At 45.0% G+C, this 21,390-nt stretch overlaps 6 non-coding genes across 6 annotated transcripts; all 6 read left to right on the forward strand.

The window, feature by feature from the left end:
* The first annotated feature begins 3 nt into the window (after positions 1-3).
* On the forward strand, positions 4-76 carry TRNAV-UAC (transfer RNA valine (anticodon UAC)). Its single transcript has one exon. It is a non-coding gene; the product is annotated as a tRNA-Val (tRNA).
* A 14,074-nt stretch (positions 77-14,150) lies between these two features.
* TRNAV-CAC (transfer RNA valine (anticodon CAC)) lies at positions 14,151-14,223 on the forward strand. Its single transcript has one exon. It is a non-coding gene; the product is annotated as a tRNA-Val (tRNA).
* A 5,754-nt stretch (positions 14,224-19,977) lies between these two features.
* On the forward strand, positions 19,978-20,050 carry TRNAV-CAC (transfer RNA valine (anticodon CAC)). Its single transcript has one exon. It is a non-coding gene; the product is annotated as a tRNA-Val (tRNA).
* A 97-nt stretch (positions 20,051-20,147) lies between these two features.
* On the forward strand, positions 20,148-20,220 carry TRNAA-UGC (transfer RNA alanine (anticodon UGC)). The gene has a single exon. It is a non-coding gene; the product is annotated as a tRNA-Ala (tRNA).
* A 927-nt stretch (positions 20,221-21,147) lies between these two features.
* Positions 21,148-21,220, forward strand: TRNAV-CAC (transfer RNA valine (anticodon CAC)). Its single transcript has one exon. It is a non-coding gene; the product is annotated as a tRNA-Val (tRNA).
* Positions 21,221-21,317: 97 nt separating this feature from the next.
* On the forward strand, positions 21,318-21,390 carry TRNAV-UAC (transfer RNA valine (anticodon UAC)). Its single transcript has one exon. It is a non-coding gene; the product is annotated as a tRNA-Val (tRNA).

The following is a 21,390-nucleotide window of genomic DNA, read 5'->3' on the forward strand; positions in this document are numbered from 1 at the left end:
TTGGTTTCTGTAGTGTAGTGGTTATCACGTTCGCTTTACACGCGAAAGGTCCTCAGTTCGAAACTGGGCAGAAACACAGCGTTTCTCTTGCAGACTAGCGCTTTTGACAATGAGTGCTTGATCTTTAATGCTTGCCATGACCACAGTAAACCCTCTTGTCTGGTTACTGTAGTGTAGTGATTGTCCTGTTTGCCATCCTCCTGAAAGTTCCCTGTTTTGATCCCGGGCAGAAACATGTGGCTTTTCTTTATTTTGATCACAAACGTATATTGTTGGCTTAATTAGCCTTAGTTAGCATATTCTATTGCTGGTTTAATGAGCATTACTTTTACCAATGTGATTATTTCTACCCGTTTTTGCTTTTGGCAAGCATGTGTGTTTTTGACAGTGTCTAAGTGTTCCTAATTCAAGTAACACCTGATAGGATCAAGGTGCGAAATCAGGCATCCAGGTGCTTTTTCTTTTTGGCTTTTGGACAAAGGCATGAGAATGTTTTGTGGAGCATGGTTTTGTTTCCCTGTTTGTTCTTTTTCTCCAATAGCCTGACAAATGAAAGGTTCCTGTGTTGCAAAATGCACTTTGTCCTGTCTTCAGACATAGAGGAAGACCTCTTGACTTTGGCTGGCTGTTTTTTTCTTTTTCAAGTTCATTTCAGCATGTTTAAACATCTTTAGCTTTGCATGGAGTTTCTGAAGTGTAGTGGTTGTCACGTTCACCTCACACGCGAACGGTCCCCAGTTCGAAACTGGATAGAAGCATGACATTAGGCGTTGAAATTAAAGCTTTTGACGTTGAGTCTTTGTTCTCGATGGCTCGTCATGACCACAGTAACCTTCCGCAGCCAGTTTCTGTAGTGTAGTGGTTATCACTAGAGTTGAGCGACTTTTGGTTTTTTAGGGTCGCGTTTCATTTCGTGAAACCCGACTTTTCCAAAAGTCGGGTCGCGCAAGATCGTCCGATTAAAGGGAAAAGTCGGGGTCGTCCCGAAACACGAATCCCAATGTAAGTCAATGGGGAATAAAAGTCGGCAGTGAGAGGAGGACAGGAAACACACCTACAGTGCCCATTTGAATGCCAAAAACATCAATTCTTCTTACTTAAGCTTGTCAACCTTAATTAACTTCATAATATACAGTGCCTACAAGTAGTATTCAACCCCCTGCAGATTTAGCAGGTTTGATAAGATGCAAATAAGTTAGAGCCTTCAAACTTCACACAAGAGCAGGATTTATTAACAGATGCATAAATCTTACAAACCAAAAAGTTATGTTGCTCAGTTAAATTTTAATAAATTTTAAACATACAAGTGTGGGTCAATTATTATTCAACCCCTAGGTTTAATATTTTGTGGAATAACCCTTGTTTGCAATTACAGCTAATAATCGTCTTTTATAAGACCTGATCAGGCGGCACAGGTCTCTGGAGTTATCTTGGCCCACTCCTCCATGCAGATCTTCTCCAAGTTATCTAGGTTCTTTGGGTGTCTCATGTGGACTTTAATCTTGAGCTCCTTCCACAAGTTTTCAATTGGGTTAAGGTCAGGAGACTGACTAGGCCACTCCAACACCTTGATTTTTTGCCTCTTGAACCAGGCCTGGTTTTCTTGGCTGTGTGCTTTGGGTCGTTGTCTTGTTGAAAGATGAAATGACGACCCATCTTAAGATCCTTGATGGAGGAGCGGAGGTTCTTGGCCAAAATCTCCTGGTAGGCCATGCTATCCATCTTCCCATGGATGCGGACCAGATGGCCAGGCCCCTTGGCTGAGAAACAGCCCCACAGCATGATGCTGCCACCACCATGCTTGACTGTAGGGATGGTATTCTTGGGGTCATATGCAGTGCCATCCAGTCTCCAAACGTCACGTGTGTGGTTGGCACCAAGGATCTCGATCTTGGTCTCATCAGACCAGAGAACCTTGAACCAGTCTGTCTCAGAGTCCTCCAAGTGATCATGAGCAAACTGTAGATGAGCCTTGACATGACGCTTTGAAAGTAAAGGTACCTTACGGGCTCGTCTGGAACGGAGACCATTGCGGTGGAGTACGTTACGTATGGTATTGACTGAAACCAATGTCCCCACTGCCATGAGATCTTCCCGGAGCTCCTTCCTTGTTGTCCTTGGGTTAGCCTTGACTCTTCAGACAAGCCTGGCCTCGGCACGGGAGGAAACTTTCAAAGGCTGTTCAGGCCGTGGAAGGCTAACAGTAGTTCCATAAGCCTTCCACTTCCTGATGATGCTCCCAACAGTGGAGACAGGTAGGCCCAACTCCTTGGAAAGGGTTTTGTACCCCTTGCCAGCCTTGTGACCCTCCACGATCTTGTCTCTGATGGCCTTGGAATGCTCCTTTGTCTTTCCCATGTTGACCATGTATGAGTGCTGTTCTCAAGTTTGGGGAAGGTCTTAAATAGTCAGAAAAGGCTGGAAAAAGAGATAATTAATCCAAACATGTGAAGCTCATTGTTCTTTGTGCCTGAAATACTTCTTAATACTTTAGGGGAACCAAACAGAATTCTGGTGGTTTGAGGGGTTGAATAATAAATGACCCTCTGAATAAACTTTTCACAATTTAAAAAAAAATTAAACAAAGAAATAACATTCTTTTTTGCTGCAGTGCATTTCACACTTCCAGGCTGATCTACAGTCCAAATGTCACAATGCCAAGTTAATTCTGAATGCGTAAACCTGCTAAATCTGCAGGGGGTTGAATACTACTTGTAGGCACTGTAAGTTACGCACTGAAAAATGGGTGTTATTTGGCTAAAGTTGTGGGGGGGGGGGCTGGCTGCAGGTTTTCATGTGCCCTGGGCGAAAGAGCGCCCCTTTAACACATACCACAACTCATCATGCTCCGATACGGCAGATAAATAGCGGTATAGTACAATTAAAAATACCTCACTTTTTACATCTCATGACGAGGCCCATCTATTTCTCCATACAGAATCATTGGTCCCATATAATGTTTGAAACAGTATATGATGAGCTCCACATAATGCTACAGTATATGTTGGTCCCCATGGATGAAGCTCCACTGTCTTATGGGCCCAAATAATGCTCCAAACATAATGGGCCCCATTTCTAATGCTCTAGTGTATAATGGGCCCTGTAAATGCTGCTCCAGTGTCTGATGTCCACCTTTGGAATGTTCCAGTGTATGGTGGGCCCCATCTATCATTCTCCAGAGTATAGTGCTCCCCAAAAATTGCTGTCCCAACATTGAAAACAATCAAATAAGTCTCTTCGCTAGGGAATCCCTGTACTTGTCTGGACAGGTGCTGTAGCTTGCTTAACAGCTCGCCAGCCGTTCTCACGCCCAGTATGGATTGCACGTGATTGCACAAAGGTTAGAAAGGGTACCGTATCCCTGGATAACATGTATGGATAGCGTACACATTCAAAATATTTGTCTATACAGCATGAGGCAGGCTCAGACGGTGTTAGGCCCAGTATGGATTGCACGTCATTGCACAAAGGTTAGAAAGGGTACCGTATCCCCGGATAACATGTATGGATAGCGTACACATTCAAAATATATGTCTATACAGCATGAGGCAGGCTCAGACGGTGTTAGGCCCAGTATGGATTGCACGTCATTGCACAAAGGTTAGAAAGGGTACCGTATCCCCGGATAACATGTATGGATAGCGTACACATTCAAAATATATGTCTATAGAGCATGAGGCAGGCTCAGACGGTGTTAGGCCCAGTATGGATTGCACGTCATTGCACAAAGGTTAGAAAGGGTACCGTATCCCTTGATAACATGTATGGATAGCGTACACATTCAAAATATATGTCTATACAGCATGAGGCAGGCTCAGACGGTGTTAGGCCCAGTATGGATTGCACGTCATTGCACAAAGGTTAGAAAGGGTACCGTATCCCCGGATAACATGTATGGATAGCGTACACATTCAAAATATATGTCTATACAGCATGAGGCAGGCTCAGACGGTGTTAGGCCCAGTATGGATTGCACGTCATTGCACAAAGGTTAGAAAGGGTACCGTATCCCTGGATAACATGTATGGATAGCGTACACATTCAAAATATATGTCTATACAGCATGAGGCAGGCTCAGACGTTGTTAGGCCCAGTATGGATTGCACGTCATTGCACAAAGGTTAGAAAGGGTACCGTATCCCCGGATAACATGTATGGATAGCGTACACATTCAAAATATATGTCTATACAGCATGAGGCAGGCTCAGACGGTGTTAGGCCCAGTATGGATTGCACGTCATTGCACAAAGGTTAGAAAGGGTACCGTATCCCTGGATAACATGTATGGATAGCATACACATTCAAAATATATGTCTCAGGAGGCAGGCTCAGACGGTGTCAGGCACAGTATGGATTTGACGGCCCAGATTACACAGCGGAGGAGCAGGGAGAGGTAAAGATTGCAAATGCTGTGGCCCTGCCCAAGCAAGGGGGGCCCACTCTTGGGCGTCGGTACTGGCACTGGGCCCCTCATAGTACAGCGGTGTGTCTGACGGCGGGTGTGCACCACCACCGTCAGAGACACTTGATTGCACTATGAGGGACCCTGTGCCAGTGCCCGCGCCCAAGAGTCGGCCTACCCACCTGTCCAGGGCAACGGCACTCGCACGGTGTCGTACGCTAGGTGGTTACCCCGGCCATGGGGGGGAGGCAGCACAGTTAGGGAGTTTTAGAAAGTGGCATATGTTGATGTTGGACATTCAGCTGATGCAAAAGGCGAAATAGGTGAAGTACCAGGAAGAGGTGGACCAAAGCAAGCCATTTTTCTGTCACCCTATGTGTCATCAGGGGAAGGTGGGACAAAATCCTTGGAAACCCATGCGTGGTTCATTTTAATGAAGGTTAGATCATCCACATTTTGGGTTGACAGACGGGTCTTTTTTTCTGTCAGGATTGATCCAGCTGCACTGAAGACTCTTTCCGATAGCACACTTGCAGCTGGGCAAGCGAGCTCCTGTAAGGCATGTTGGGCCAATTCAGGCCAGGTGTCCAGTTTAGCGGCCCAATAGTCAAAGGGGAATGACCTGTGTGGGAGAACATCAATATGGGAGGAAAAGTAGTTTGTAACCATAGTTGACAACTGCTGTCTCCTGTCACTTTCCATCGATGCAGTATTACCAGTTGTGTGAGCGGTATTTGAAAAATCAGTCCACAACATTGTCATGAAACCCCTGTCTCCAACGCCACTTCTGCTGTGTGCACCACGAACACCTCTGCCAAGCTGCCCCCAGCCCGTACGGCTCATGTGAGAACCATCACCGCTGCTGTGTGCTGGGAATGCCTCAAGCAACCGATTTACCAGAGTTGCTTGTTTATTAGCCAATATTAGGTCAAGGTTCTCCTGTGGCATGATGTTTTGTAATTTGCCTTTATAGCGTGGATCCAGGATGCTGGCCAACCAGTAGTCGTCATCGTTCATCATTTTGGCAATGCGGGGGTCCCTTTTTAGGATCCGCAAGGCATAATCTGACATGTGGGCCAATGTTCCCGGTGTCAATGATGCACTGCGAGTGCTGGGTGGAGGAGCACTTTCTGGCAAATCCACATCCCTCCAGTCACGCACAAACCCTGTACCAGACCTTGCCACGCCAACATTTTCACTTGCCCCACGAGATGCATCCTCCTCCCCTAAGTAATCATCCCCATCATCCTCCTCCTCCTCCTCCTCCTCTTCTTCCTCCACCTCGTCCAGGAGAGGTCCCTGAGCAGACAATGGCTGAATGTCATCAAGGATTCCCTCCTCCTCTTCCTCCTCATCAACATTGGCTGCAGACGCCTGCTCCTTAAGGTGCGTCAAAGTTTGCATGAGCAGACGTATAAGTGGGATGCTCATGCTTAGGATGGCGTCGTCTGCGCTTACCAGCCATGTGCATTCCTCAAAACACTGAAGGACTTTACAAAGGTCTTTCAGCTTCGACCACTGCACGCCTGTCAACTCCATATCTGCTCTCAAAGTGCCTGGCCGTGTATCCTCCCACAAATGCATTATGGCCTGCCTCTGCTCGCACAGCCGCTCCACCATGTGCAGGGTGGAGTTCCACCTTGTTGCAATGTCGATAATGAGGCGGTGGTTGGGAAGGTGGAGCAATCGCTGCAGCTTCTGCATGCGAACGGAGTGTACAGGCGACCGGCGGATGTGCGCGCACAGTCTTCGCACCTTCTGGAGCAGGGCTGTTAACTCCGGATAATTTTTGAGGAAGCACTGCACCACCAGGTTCAAGGTGTGAGCCAAGCAAGGTATGTGGCTGAGTTTTGAAAGGGCTATGGCTGCCACAAAATTACGGCCGTTATCACTAACTACCTTGCCTGCCTCAAGATGTACACTGCCCAGCCATGACTCAGTTTTTCGCTTCAAGTACTCGGCCAGCACCTCGGCGGTGTGTCTGTCGCCCAAACACATCATCTGCAACACAGCCTGCTGATGCTTTCCACTAGCTGCTCGATAGGGGGACACATCGTGTGCAACAGTGGCAGCTGCAGATGGAGTGCTCGTACGACTGCGCTCTGTGGACGAGCTTTCGCTTCTGGAGGAGGAGGAGGAGGAGGAGGGTCGAACGCCTCCAGCCAACTGTTTCCTATACCGTGGGCTAGGCAGCACTGTCCCACCACCGCTGTCCCCTGTGGACCCTGCATCCACCACATTAACCCACTGCGCAGTGATGGACACGTAACGGCCCTGGCCATGCCGACTGGACCATGCATCAGTTGTGAGGTGCACCTTTCCGCTCACTGACTGCTTGAGTGCATGGACAATGCGGTCTTTCACATGATGGTGGAGGGCTGGGATGGCTTTGCGAGAGAAGAAGTGGTGACTGGGTAGGTCATAGCGTGGTACTGCATAGGCCATGAGTTCGCGGAAAGCTGTGCTTTCCACCAACCGAAAGGGCATCATCTCAAACGAGATTAGTTTGGCAATGTGGGCGTTCAAACCCAGTGTACGCGGATGAGAGACTGAGTACTTTCTTGACCTACTCATAGTGTCTGGGAGGGTGAGCTGGACTTGAGAGCTGCATATGATGGAAGTAGCGGTGGACAGGGCGGACTGAGAGAGGGTTGATGATGGTGATGGAGTTGGTGTTCTTTCTGATGGCCTAGAATCAGTCTTTCGTTGATATAACAGTGGGATTCCCTGACTGCTGTGGCCTTGCAACGACACCTCAACATTTGCTGCTGTGCTAACCGGTTGGCTTACAGTGGGGGAAACAATGTAGCATTGCTGACTACCTTCGTTGTGATCAGTTGCACATGTGGCACTTGAGGTTTGGTGTTGTGTCCACGCTTGCAAGTGCATGCTGGTTAAATGTCTAAGCATGCAACTGGTATTCAAATTTTTCAGATTTACCTCGGCTAAAGGTCTTTGCGCACTTCTTACAGATAACCTTGGCCTGATCATGAGGATTTTGTTCAAAAAAGTGCCACACTGCACTCTTCCTACTTTGGCAGACATTTTGCGGCCTAGCACGCTGTGATCTTTTGACCCTCCGGACAAGCTGTCCAGCAACTCTTTTGATGTTTGGAACCTGTCTTTGGAGTGCTCCGGGCCTGCCAGATAACAGCTGTTGCGATGTCGATGTCTGCTGTGGATGCTCCTCATCTGAGCTATTGGAAGCAGCACCCTCTTCCCCCAATGGATGCCAATCTGGGTCAACAACTGGGTCATCCATCGCCTCCTCTTCTATGTCATGTGCATCTTTCTCTGTGTCACCGTGTATGGTGGTATAGTGTGCGGGAAGGGGCACCTGAGTCTCATCAGGGTCAAAATCTGGCTCTGTACACTGCGAGGACAATGTAGTGCTCTGAGAGAATGTACCAGCAGAATCATCCATCAGCGGCTGTGCATCAGTGCACTCCATGTCAGATTCATCTTGGCCTGGGTAATTCACCATTTGACTTGATAATCCAGGCATGGTATTTGAAAACAGCTCCATGGAGTAATCAGTAGTATGGCCTGCGTCATCCTTCAATCTTGGTTGGGGTGAAGGACACAAGGAAAGGTGTGGTTCATGAACATGAGCCTCCAATGACGACTCAGTGCTTTTACTTTTTACAACTGAAGAAGAGGAGGCGATAGAGCTGGAGGCTGAGTCAGAAATGTAAGACAAAACTTTTTCCTGATGCTCTGCCTTTAAAAGAGGTTTGCCAACTCCTAGAAAACTAAGCGTTCGAGGCCTTATGTAGCCAGACGATGACGCAGGGGCAGCACCTCCTGCATTCAGTCCTATTTTGCTCTTGACACTACCATCAGATCCACCACCAACACAATCATTACCAGCTGCTAACCCCCGCCCAATTCCACGGCCTCTTCCACCAGCCTTCCTCATTTTTGGTAGAAATGTAGACAAAATCCATCAAACTATATAGTAATAAGAAAAAAGAGGAAAAAGGTGTCTATAGGACAGGGGAGATTTAGAATTTCTGCACACACTTGTGGACACTTTTGGATTGTGTGAGGCCCACTGATTTCTGAGCGCTATGTGACACGCTCGATGGCACAGCTGCCTGTGACCAAAGTGACGAGAGGATCATGGAGATTTTGAATCTCTGCGTACACTTTTGGACACTGGACACTTGTGGATTGTGTGAGGCCCACTGATATCTGAGCGCTATGTGACATGCTCGATGGCACAGCTGCCTGTGACCAAAGTGACGAGAGGATAATGGAGATTTTGAATCTCTGCGTACACTTTTGGACACTGGACACTTGTAGATTGTGTGAGGCCCACTGATATCTGAGCGCTATGTGACACGCTCGATGGCACAGCTGCCTGTGACCAAAGTGACGAGAGGATAATGGAGATTTTGAATCTCTGCGTACACTTTTAGACACTGTACACTTGTGGATTGTGTGAGGCCCACTGATATCTGAGCGCTATGTGACACGCTCGATGGCACAGCTGCCTGTGACCAAAGTGACGAGAGGATAATGGAGATTTTGAATCTCTGCGTACACTTTTGGACACTGGACACTTGTAGATTGTGTGAGGCCCACTGATATCTGAGCGCTATGTGACACGCTCGATGGCACAGCTGCCTGTGACCAAAGTGACGAGAGGATAATGGAGATTTTGAATCTCTGCGTACACTTTTGGACACTGGACACTTGTGGATTGTGTGAGGCCCACTGATATCTGAGCGCTATGTGACACGCTCGATGGCACAGCTGCCTGTGACCAAAGTGACGAGAGGATAATGGAGATTTTGAATCTCTGCGTACACTTTTGGACACTGGACACTTGTGGATTGTGTGAGGCCCACTGATATCTGAGCGCTATGTGACACGCTCGATGGCACAGCTGCCTGTGACCAAAGTGACGAGAGGATAATGGAGATTTTGAATCTCTGCGTACACTTTTGGACACTGGACACTTGTGGATTGTGTGAGGCCCACTGATATCTGAGCGCTATGTGACACACTCGATGGCACAGCTGCCTGTGACCAAAGTGACGAGAGGATAATGGAGATTTTGAATCTCTGCGCACACTTTTGGACACTGGACACTTGTAGATTGTGTGAGGCCCACTGATATCTGAGCGCTATGTGACACGCTCGATGGCACAGCTGCCTGTGACCAAAGTGACGAGAGGATAATGGAGATTTTGAATCTCTGCGTACACTTTTGGACACTGGACACTTGTGGATTGTGTGAGGCCCACTGATATCTGAGCGCTATGTGACACGCTCGATGGCACAGCTGCCTTTGACCAAAGTGACGAGAGGATAATGGAGATTTTGAATCTCTGCGTACACTTTTGGACACTGGACACTTGTAGATTGTGTGAGGCCCACTGATATCTGAGCGCTATGTGACACGCTCGATGGCACAGCTGCCTTTGACCAAAGTGACGAGAGGATAATGGAGATTTTGAATCTCTGCGTACACTTTTGGACACTGGACACTTGTAGATTGTGTGAGGCCCACTGATATCTGAGCGCTATGTGACACGCTCGATGGCACAGCTGCCTGTGACCAAAGTGACGAGAGGATAATGGAGATTTTGAATCTCTGCGTACACTTTTGGACACTGGACACTTGTAGATTGTGTGAGGCCCACTGATATCTGAGCGCTATGTGACACGCTCGATGGCACAGCTGCCTGTGACCAAAGTGACGAGAGGATAATGGAGATTTTGAATCTCTGCGTACACTTTTGGACACTGGACACTTGTGGATTGTGTGAGGCCCACTGATATCTGAGCGCTATGTGACACGCTCGATGGCACAGCTGCCTGTGACCAAAGTGACTAGAGGATAATGGAGATTTTGAATCTCTGCGTACACTTTTGGACCCTGGACACTTGTGGATTGTGTGAGGCCCACTGATATCTGAGCGCTATGTGACACGCTCGATGGCACAGCTGCCTGTGACCAAAGTGACGAGAGGATAATGGAGATTTTGAATCTCTGCGCACACTTTTGGACACTGGACACTTGTGGATTGTGTGAGGCCCACTGATATCTGAGCGCTATGTGACACGCTCGATGGCACAGCTGCCTGTGACCAAAGTGAGGGGGGAAAATGGAGATTTTGAATCTCTGCGCACACTTTTGGACACTGGACACTTGTGGATTGTGTGAGGCCCACTGATATCTGAGCGCTATGTGACACGCTCGATGGCACAGCTGCCTGTGACCAAAGTGACGAGAGGATAATGGAGATTTTGAATCTCTGTGTACACTTTTGGACACTGGACACTTGTGGATTGTGTGACGCCCACTGATATCTGAGCGCTATGTGACACGCTCGATGGCACAGCTGCCTGTGACCAAAGTGACGAGAGGATAATGGAGATTTTGAATCTCTGCGTACACTTTTGGACACTGGACACTTGTGGATTGTGTGAGGCCCACTGATATCTGAGCACTATGTGACACGCTCGATGGCACAGCTGCCTGTGACCAAAGTGACGAGAGGATAATAGAGATTTTGAATCTCTGCGTACACTTTTGGACACTGGACACTTGTAGATTGTGTGAGGCCCACTGATATCTGAGCGCTATGTGACAGGCTCGATGGCACAGCTGCCTGTGACCAAAGTGACGAGAGGATAATGGAGATTTTGAATCTCTGCGCACACTTTTGGACACTGGACACTTGTGGATTGTGTGAGGCCCACTGATATCTGAGCGCTATGTGACACGCTCGATGGCACAGCTGCCTGTGACCAAAGTGACGAGAGGATAATGGAGATTTTGAATCTCTGCGCACACTTTTGGACACTGGACACTTGTGGATTGTGTGAGGCCCACTGATATCTGAGCGCTATGTGACACGCTCGATGGCACAGCTGCCTGTGACCAAAGTGACGAGAGGATAATGGAGATTTTGAATCTCTGCGTACAATTTTGGACACTGGACACTTGTGGATTGTGTGAGGCCCACTGATATCTGAGCGCTATGTGACACACTCGATGGCACAGCTGCCTGTGACCAAAGTGACGAGAGGATAATGGAGATTTTGAATCTCTGCGCACACTTTTGGACACTGGACACTTGTGGATTGTGTGCGGCCCACTGATATCTGAGCGCTATGTGACACGCTCGATGGCACAGCTGTGACAAAAGTGACTAGAGGATAAGGGAGATTGGATTGCTTTTAATAAAGCAGTTTGCAGAGCAGTGGGTAAACAGCAATGCCAGTGTGTCAGGAAGCCTTAAAAGGCAGCCCAACAACCAACACCACTGATACACCACAATATAGCCTCCCCTTGTACTGCACACACAGTGACTTGTGTGTTGTGCAGGCCAAATCGCTAGCAGCAGAAGCAGTTTTTTTGTCTTCTTCCCTGCCTAACGCTCTCCCTACAGAATCAAAAGGCAAAAAACACACAAATATAACTAAAAAGTAAAAAATATACTGCAAATAATGCACAAAGGTAATGATAATAATAAGGGTATTTAGTAAACATAATTTTGATCAAAATAATGTACAAGCCATCCCGCCACGTCACGGCAACCCTTGTGGGACAGTCCCTACTCTAGTATTTAAAACCTTTTCACTTGCCAAGTGGCGTGAATGTGAATAAGGGTCGAGCGACTGAACCACTAGTAACAGCTTAGGCCAGACTGGATGGCTTTCCCAGCTCAGAAAGAGGGCGGTCACACCCATATATGCACTGAATGCACAATGAAATGAATAAAAAACAAATCTGAACTGAGAAAAGTAAGTTAATGTGTATGCACAATGTAAGTGCATATTAACACATGACCATTAACCAGAGAAAACAAAGAGCAAAAAACACACAAATATAACTAAAAAGTAAAAAATATACTGCAAATAATGCACAAAGGTAATGATAATAATAAGGGTATTTAGTAAACATAATTTTGATCAAAATAATGTACAAGCCATCCCGCCACGTCACTGCAACCCTTGTGGGACAGTCCCTACTCTTGTATTTAAAACCTTTTCACTTGCCAAGTGGCGTGAATGTGAATAAGGGTCGAGCGACTGAACCACTAGTAACAGCTTAGGCCAGACTGGATGGCTTTCCCAGCTCAGAAAGAGGGCGGTCACACCCATATATGCACTGAATGCACAATGAAATGAATAAAAAACAAATCTGAACTGAGAAAAGTAAGTTAATGTGTATGCACAATGTAAGTGCATATTAACACATAACCATTAACCAGAGAAAACAAAAAGCCAAAAACACACAAATATAACTAAAAAGTAAAAAATATACTGCAAATAATGCACAAAGGTAATGATAATAATAAGGGTATTTAGTAAACATAATTTTGATCAAAATAATGTACAAGCCATCCCGCCACGTCACGGCAACCCTTGTGGGACAGTCCCTACTCTAGTATTTAAAACCTTTTCACTTGCCAAGTGGCGTGAATGTGAATAAGGGTCGAGCGACTGAACCACTAGTAACAGCTTAGGCCAGACTGGATGGCTTTCCCAGCTCAGAAAGAGGGCGGTCACACCCATATATGCACTGAATGCACAATGAAATGAATAAAAAACAAATCTGAACTGAGAAAAGTAAGTTAATGTGTATGCACAATGTAAGTGCATATTAACACATGACCATTAACCAGAGAAAACAAAGAGCAAAAAACACACAAATATAACTAAAAAGTAAAAAATATACTGCAAATAATGCACAAAGGTAATGATAATAATAAGGGTATTTAGTAAACATAATTTTGATCAAAATAATGTACAAGCCATCCCGCCACGTCACTGCAACCCTTGTGGGACAGTCCCTACTCTTGTATTTAAAACCTTTTCACTTGCCAAGTGGCGTGAATGTGAATAAGGGTCGAGCGACTGAACCACTAGTAACAGCTTAGGCCAGACTGGATGGCTTTCCCAGCTCAGAAAGAGGGCGGTCACACCCATATATGCACTGAATGCACAATGAAATGAATAAAAAACAAATCTGAACTGAGAAAAGTAAGTTAATGTGTATGCACAATGTAAGTGCATATTAACACATAACCATTAACCAGAGAAAACAAAAAGCCAAAAACACACAAATATAACTAAAAAGTAAAAAATATACTGCAAATAATGCACAAAGGTAATGATAATAATAAGGGTATTTAGTAAACATAATTTTGATCAAAATAATGTACAAGCCATCCCGCCACGTCACGGCAACCCTTGTGGTTTTTTTTTTTTTTTGTTTGTTTTTTATTTTTTTTATTTTTTTTTTTTATCCCTACAGAATCAGCAGCAACCTCTCCCTATACTAAGATCGGCAGAAGTAAGATGGCGGTCGGCGTGCACGCCCTTTTATACCCCCTGTGACGCCCACCAAAGCAAGCCAATCACTTGCATGCCCTTCTGAAAGATGGTGGTGACCCGTGCCTAGGTCATCACGTTGCCCACATTGTCCGTGGATCCTGATTGGCTGAAAAAGAGCACAAAACAAACATTTGAAACTCGACTTTGGCGCGTAAGTCGCCGACCTCGTGGCCGACCTCATCCTAGGGTCGGGTTTCGTTTCATGAAACCCGACTTTTGAATTTTTTCGACCCGTTTCGCTCAACTCTAGTTATCACGTTCGCCTAACACGCGAAAGGTCCCCAGATCGAAACTGGGCAGAAACACGCTGTTACCCTTTGGTATCCAAGCTTTTGACTTTCAGTTCTTGATCTCGATTGCTTGTTGTCACCACAGTAAGCACTTGCATCCGGTTTCTGTAGTGTAGCGGTTATCACGTTCGCCTCACACGTGAAAGGTCCCCAGTTCGAAACTGGGCAGAAACACAGCGGTCCTCTTGCAAGCTAGTGTTTTTGACAATGAGTGCTTGATCTTTAATGCTTGCCATGACCACAGTAAACGCTCTTGTCTGGTTATTGTAGTGTAGTGATTGTCCTGTTTGCCATCCTCCTGAAAGTTCCCTGTTTTGATCCCGGGCAGAAACATGTGGCTTTTCTTTATTTTGATCACAAACATATATTGTTGGCTTAATTAGCCTTAGTTAGCATATTCTATTGCTGGTTTAATGAGCATTACTTTTACCAATGTGATTATTTCTACCCGTTTTTGCTTTTGGCAAGCATGTGTGTTTTTGACAGTGTCTAAGTGTTCCTAATTCAAGTAACACCTGATAGGATCAAGGTGCGAAAGCAGGCATCTAGGTGCTTTTTCTTTTTGGCTTTTGGACAAAGGCATGAGAATGTTTTGTGGAGCATGGTTTTGATTCCCTGTTTGTTCTTTTTCTCCAATAGCCTGACAAATGAAAGGTTCCTGTGTTGCAAAATGCACTTTGTCCTGTCTTCAGACATAGAGGAAGACCTCTTGACTTTGGCTGGCTGTTTTTTTCTTTTTCAAGTTCATTTCAGCATGTTTAAACATCTTTAGCTTTGCATGGAGTTTCTGAAGTGTAGTGGTTGTCACGTTCATCTCACACGCGAACGGTCCCCAGTTCGAAACTGGATAGAAGCATGACATTAGGCGTTGATATTAAAGCTTTTGACGTTGAGTCTTTGTTCTCGATGGCTCGTCATGACCACAGTTACCTTCCGCAGCCGGTTTCTGTAGTGTAGTGGTTATCACTAGTGTTGAGCATTCCGATACCGCAAGTATCGGGTATCGGCCGATACTTGCTGTATCGGGATACCGACTTCCGATATTTTTTCAATATCGGAAGTCAGTATCGGAATCGGAAGTTCAAAGTTGATTGACAGCCTGACGTCATAATGATGCGCGGTGTGTGCGCATCATGATGCGCCGTCATTTCGGGCCTTCCGGGGGTCTCTGCCAGCCTGCCGGGGGGCTGTGTGGACAGCCCGGGGTCTGTACCGGCCTGCCGGGGGGCTGTGCCGGCCTGCCGGTGGTCTGTGCACCCCGTGGGGGTCTGTACCGGCCTGCCGGGGGGCTGTGCCGGCCTGCCGGTGGTCTGTGCACCCCGTGGGGGTCTGTACCGGCCTACCGGGGGGCTGTGCCGGCCTGCCGGTGGTCTGTGCACCCTGTGGGGGTCTGTACCAGCCTGCCGGGGGGCTGTGCTGATGTCCAGGGGTCTGTGCAAGCATCGTCCGATGGGACTATAAGTCCCATCTGGCGATGCCTGCTACCATGACAGTGATTGACACATTAGCCAATGGGAAATTCCCACACAGCAATGGCATAAAGTGAGACTAGGGACTTTTTTTTTTTTAAGTGGCGGAGGAATACAGTGCGGAAGGTTACCTACCTTCCGTCATTGGATTCCTGCAGACCGTAGAGAACGGCAGCATCAGCTGATGCTGCAGTTCTCTACTCAAGATCGTCGTGGGACACACTCGTGGACTGCTTCGGATCGTGGGTGAGAATTTTTGTGGTTTGTTATGTTAATATTTATTCCGGAAAAGACAATGGCTTCGGGGAACAATGTGACAAGTATTGGTAAGTATGTTACTCTATGTTATATGTACTGTATGTCTATGTATGTATTGTATGAATGTATTGTATGTATGTAGTATATATGTGGTATGTATGTAGCATGCAGTATGTATGTAGCATGCATGTAGTATATATGTAGTATGTATGTAGCATGTAGTATGTATGTAGCATGCATGTAGTATATATGTGGTATGTATGTAGCATGTAGTATGTATGTAGCATGCATGTAGTATATATGTAGTATGTATGTAGCATGTAGTATGTATGTAGCATGCATGTAGTATATATGTAGTATGTATGTAGCATGTAGTATGTATGTAGCATGCATGTAGTATATATGTAGTATGTATGTAGCATGTAGTATGTATGTAGCATGCATGTAGTATATATGTAGTATGTATGTATGTAGCATGTAGTATGTATGTAGTATGTATGGGAGAAAACAAGGGGAACTGCTACCTTGGATCTAATCCTTATAAACAGGGAGGAAATGGTTGAGGAGGTAAAAGTGGCTGGGACCCTAGGAGGTAGCGACCATGCTATTTTAGAATTTTGGATTACTAGAGGTGGAAGACCTGTGAAGACTCAGACGTCAAGGTTAGATTTCAGAAAGGCAGATTTTAAGGGATTCAGAAAGAGAATTGGAGGGATCCAATGGCTGGATATCCTTAAAGACAAAAATGTCCAGGAAGGATGGGAAATCTTGAAAAATGAAATTCTCAAAGCACAGTTGTTAACAATTCCGAAAAGAGGGAAGAATAGGAAGCATTTAAGGAAACCAGGATGGATGAACACAGAACTTAAGCACATGCTAAAAAGGAAGAAAAAAATGTTTATAAAATGGAAAGAGGGAGGCATATCTAAAGAAGAATATAATGCTGTCTGCAGAACCTGCAGGGCACAAATCAGATTAGCTAAAGCTGAAAATGAACTGAGGCTTGCAAGAGATGTCAAAAGCAATAATAAAGGATTTTGGGGATATGTCAAAAGTAAAAGAAAAGTCAAAGATGCTATAGGATTTTTACAGGATGAAAATGATGAAATGGTAAGACAGGATGTTGAGAAGGCTGAACTTTTAAATTCCTATTTTGCATCTGTTTTCTCTCAGAAAGGAAATGCAACATCAACTGTTATTCACTGTCCTATTAAGGGAATAGAAGAATCCAGGATATCTATAAACAGAAAGATAGTGAGGAAACACTTAGCTAACCTAAATGAATTCAAGTCTCCAGGTCCAGATGAATTACACCCCAGAGTACTGAAGGAGATAGCAGAAGAAATTTTTGAACCCCTCTCCATAATCTTTGATAATTCTTGGAGAACAGGAGAAGTGCCAGAAGACTGGAGAAGAGCAAATGTTGTTCCTATCTTCAAAAAGGGGAAGAAGGTGGACCCAGGCAACTATAGGCCGGTGAGTCTGACTTCTATACCAGGAAAGATCTTTGAACAAATTATTAAACAACATGTATGTCAATACCTGGATAAGAATGAAGTGATTAAACAGAGTCAGCATGGGTTTGTAACTAATAAGTCATGTCAGACTAACTTAATTTCCTTCTATGACGGTATCACTGATTGGGTGGATCAAGGAAATGCTGTAGATATAGTATATCTTGACTTCAGCAAAGCATTTGACAAAGTCTCTCATACAATCCTTATTGAAAAAATGACTAAGTATGAAATGGACAAGGCAACTGTTAGGTGGATTCATAACTGGCTTAGTGATCGGACCCAAAGAGTGGTCGTAAATGGCTGCACATCCAGTTGGAAGAATGTCTCAAGTGGGGTTCCACAGGGCTCTGTCCTGGGCCTTGTATTGTTCAACATCTTTATCAACGATTTAGATGAAGGAATTGAGGGTAAACTGATTAAATTTGCTGATGACACAAAGCTAGGAGGGATAGCTAATACTAGAGAAGAGAGAGAGAGGATTCAAAAAGATTTAAATAAACTGGAGAAGTGGGCAGCAACTAACAGAATGGTTTTTAACAGGGAGAAATGCAAAGTACTACATCTGGGCAATAAAAATGAAAAAAGCATATATAGAATGGGAGGAATAGGGCTAAGTGACAGCACATGTGAAAAAGACTTGGGTATACTAATAGATCGCAGACTGAATATGAGTCAACAGTGTGATGCAGCAGCAAAAAAGGCAAATGCAATTCTAGGATGTATTAACAGAAGGATACAGTCTAGATCACGTGAAGTCATTATTTCCCTCTACTCCTCTTTGGTCAGACCTCATCTGGAATATTGTGTCCAGTTTTGGGCACCACATTTTAAAAAAGACATCAACAAACTGGAGCAAGTTCAGAAAAGAGCGACCAGAATGGTGACTGGTCTGCAAACCCTGTCTTATGAGGAAAGGTTGCAGGATTTGGGAATGTTTAGTTTGCAAAAGAGAAGACTGAGAGGAGACTTAATAGCTGTCTACAAATATCTAAAGGGCTGTCACATTGTAGAAGGATCAACTTTATTCTCATTTGCACAAGGAAAGACTAGAAGCAATGGGATGAAACTGAATGGGAGGAGACACAGATTAGATATTAGAAATATCTTTTTGACAGTTAGTGTGATCAATGAGTGGAACAGGCTGCCACGAGAAGTGGTGAGTTCTCCTTCAATGGAAGTCTTCAAACAGAGGCTGGACAGACATCTGACTGGGATGATTTAGCGAATCCTGCTTTGAGCAGGGGGTTGGACCAGATGGCCCAGGAGGTCCCTTCCAACTCTACGATTCTATGATTCTATGATTCTATGATTCTATGATTCTATGTAGCATGCATGTAGTATATATGTAGTATGTATGTAGCATGTAGTATGTATGTAGCATGCATGTAGTATATATGTAGTATGTATGTATGTAGCATGTAGTATGTATGTAGCATGCATGTAGTATGTATGTAGCATGCATGTAGTATGTATGTGGTATGTATGTAGCATGTAGCATGCATGTAGTATGTATGTAGTATGTATGTAGTATGTATGTAGTATGTATGTGGTATGTATGTAGCATGTAGCATGCATGTAGTATGTATGTAGTATATATGTGGTATGTATGTAGCATGTAGTATGTATGTAGCATGTAGTATGTATGTAGCATGCATGTAGTATATATGTAGTATGTATGTATGTAGCATGTAGTATGTATGTAGCATGCATGTAGTATGTATGTAGCATGCATGTAGTATGTATGTGGTATGTATGTAGCATGTAGCATGCATGTAGTATGTATGTAGTATGTATGTAGTATGTATGTGGTATGTATGTAGCATGTAGCATGCATGTAGTATGTATGTAGTATATATGTGGTATGTATGTAGCATGTAGTATGTATGTAGCATGCAGTATGTATGTAGCATGCATGTAGTATATATGTAGTATGTATGTAGCATATATGTAGTATGTATGTAGCATGTAGTATGTATGTAGCATGCAGTATGTATGTAGCATGCATGTAGTATATATGTAGTATGTATGTAGTATATATGTAGTATGAATGTAGCATGTATGTAGTATGTAGTATGAATGTAGCATGTATTTAGCATGTTTTTTTTTTTTTTTTTACATTCAACACATTAGCCGGATGATGGGACTACTACTGTCCCATAATTGGATAATGTGTCAATCACTGTCATGGTAGCAGGCATCGCCCGATGGGACTTGTAGTCCCATCAGACGATGCCTGCACAGACCCCCGAAGCCTGCACAGACCACCGGCAGGCCGGCACAGCCCCCCGGCAGGCCGGCACAGACCACCGGAGCCTGCACAGACCCCCTGGCAGGCCGGCACAGCCCCCCGAAAGGCCCGTACAGACCCCAGAGAGGCTGTACAAGGGCAGGAAAGGGTTTTTCTTATTCCGATACCGGAAGTCCCATAGACTTGAATGGGACTTCCGGTATCGGAATCGGCGATACCGATACTTTTTTTAAAGATCGGCCGATCCATTCCGATCCGATACTTTGAAGTATCGGACGGTATCGCTCAACTCTAGTTATCACGTTCGCCTAACACGCGAAAGGTCCCCAGTTCGAAACTGGGCAGAAACACGCTGTTACCCTTTGGTATCCAAGCTTTTGACTTTCAGTTCTTGATCTCGATTGCTTGTTGTCACCACAGTAAGCGCGTGCATGTGGTTTCTGTAGTGTAGCGGTTATCACGTTCGCCTCACACGCGAAAGGTCCCCAGTTCGAAACTGGGCCGAAACACAACTTTTTCTCTTGGAAAACGATCTTTTTGACTTTCAGTGCTTGTTCTTTATTGCTTGCAATGACCACAGCATTTTTTGTTTGTTTGAATTGGTTGGTTTCTGTAGTGTAGCGGTTATCACGTTCGCTTTGCACGCGAAAGGTCCTTAGTTCGAAACTGGGCAGAAACACAACGTTCCTCTTGCAAACTAGCGCTTTTGACAATGAGTGCTTGATCTTTAATGCTTGCCATGACCACAGTAAATGCTCTTGTCTGGTTACTGTAGTGTAGTGATTGTCCTGTTTGTCATCCTCCTGAAAGTTCCCTGTTTTGATCCCGGGCAGAAACATGTGGCTTTTCTTTATTTTGATCACAAACGTATATTGTTGGCTTAATTAGCCTTAGTTAGCATATTCTATTGCTGGTTTAATGTGCATTACTTTTACCAATGTGATTATTTCTACCCGTTTTTGCTTTTGGCAAGCATGTGTGTTTTTGACAGTGTCTAAGTGTTCCTAATTCAAGTAACACCTGATAGGATCAAGGTGCGAAAGCAGGCATCTAGGTGCTTTTTCTTTTTGGCTTTTGGACAAAGGCATGAGAATGTTTTGTGGAGCATGGTTTTGTTTCCCTGTTTGTTCTTTTTCTCCAATAGCCTGACAAATGAAAGGTTCCTGTGTTGCAAAATGCACTTTGTCCTGTCTTCAGACAAAGAGGAAGACCTCTTGACTTTGGCTGGCTGTTTTTTTCTTTTTCAAGTTCATTTCAGCATGTTTAAACATCTTTAGCTTTGCATGGAGTTTCTGAAGTGTAGTGGTTGTCACGTTCACCTCACACGCGAACGGTCCCCAGTTCAAAACTTGATAGAAGCATGACATTAGGCGTTGATATTAAAGCTTTTGACGTTGAGTCTTTGTTCTCGATGGCTCGTCATGACCACAGTAACCTTGCGCAGCCGGTTTCTGTAGTGTAGTGGTTATCAAGTTCGCCTAACACGCGAAGGGTCCCCAGTTCGAAACTGGGAAGAAACACGCTGTTACCCTTTGGTATCCAAGCTTTTGACTTTCAGTTCTTGATCTCGATTGCTTGTTGTCACCACAGTAATCACTTGCATCCGGTTTCTGTAGTGTAGCGGTTATCACGTTCGCCTCACACGCGAAAGGTCCCCAGTTCGAAACTGGGCAGAAACACCGCTTTTTCTCTTGGAAAACGATCTTTTTGACTTTCAGTGCTTGTTCTTTATTGCTTGCCATGACCACAGCATTTTTTGTTTGGTTGAATCGGTTGGTTTCTGTAGTGTAGCGGTTATCATGTTCGCTTTACACGCGAAAGGTCCTCAGTTCGAAACTGGGCAGAAACA

Source organism: Dendrobates tinctorius, unplaced genomic scaffold, assembly GCF_039654945.1.
Source record: "Dendrobates tinctorius isolate UK_male_01 unplaced genomic scaffold, ASM3965494v1 ptg000332l, whole genome shotgun sequence".
Taxonomy (NCBI): domain Eukaryota; kingdom Metazoa; phylum Chordata; class Amphibia; order Anura; family Dendrobatidae; genus Dendrobates; species Dendrobates tinctorius.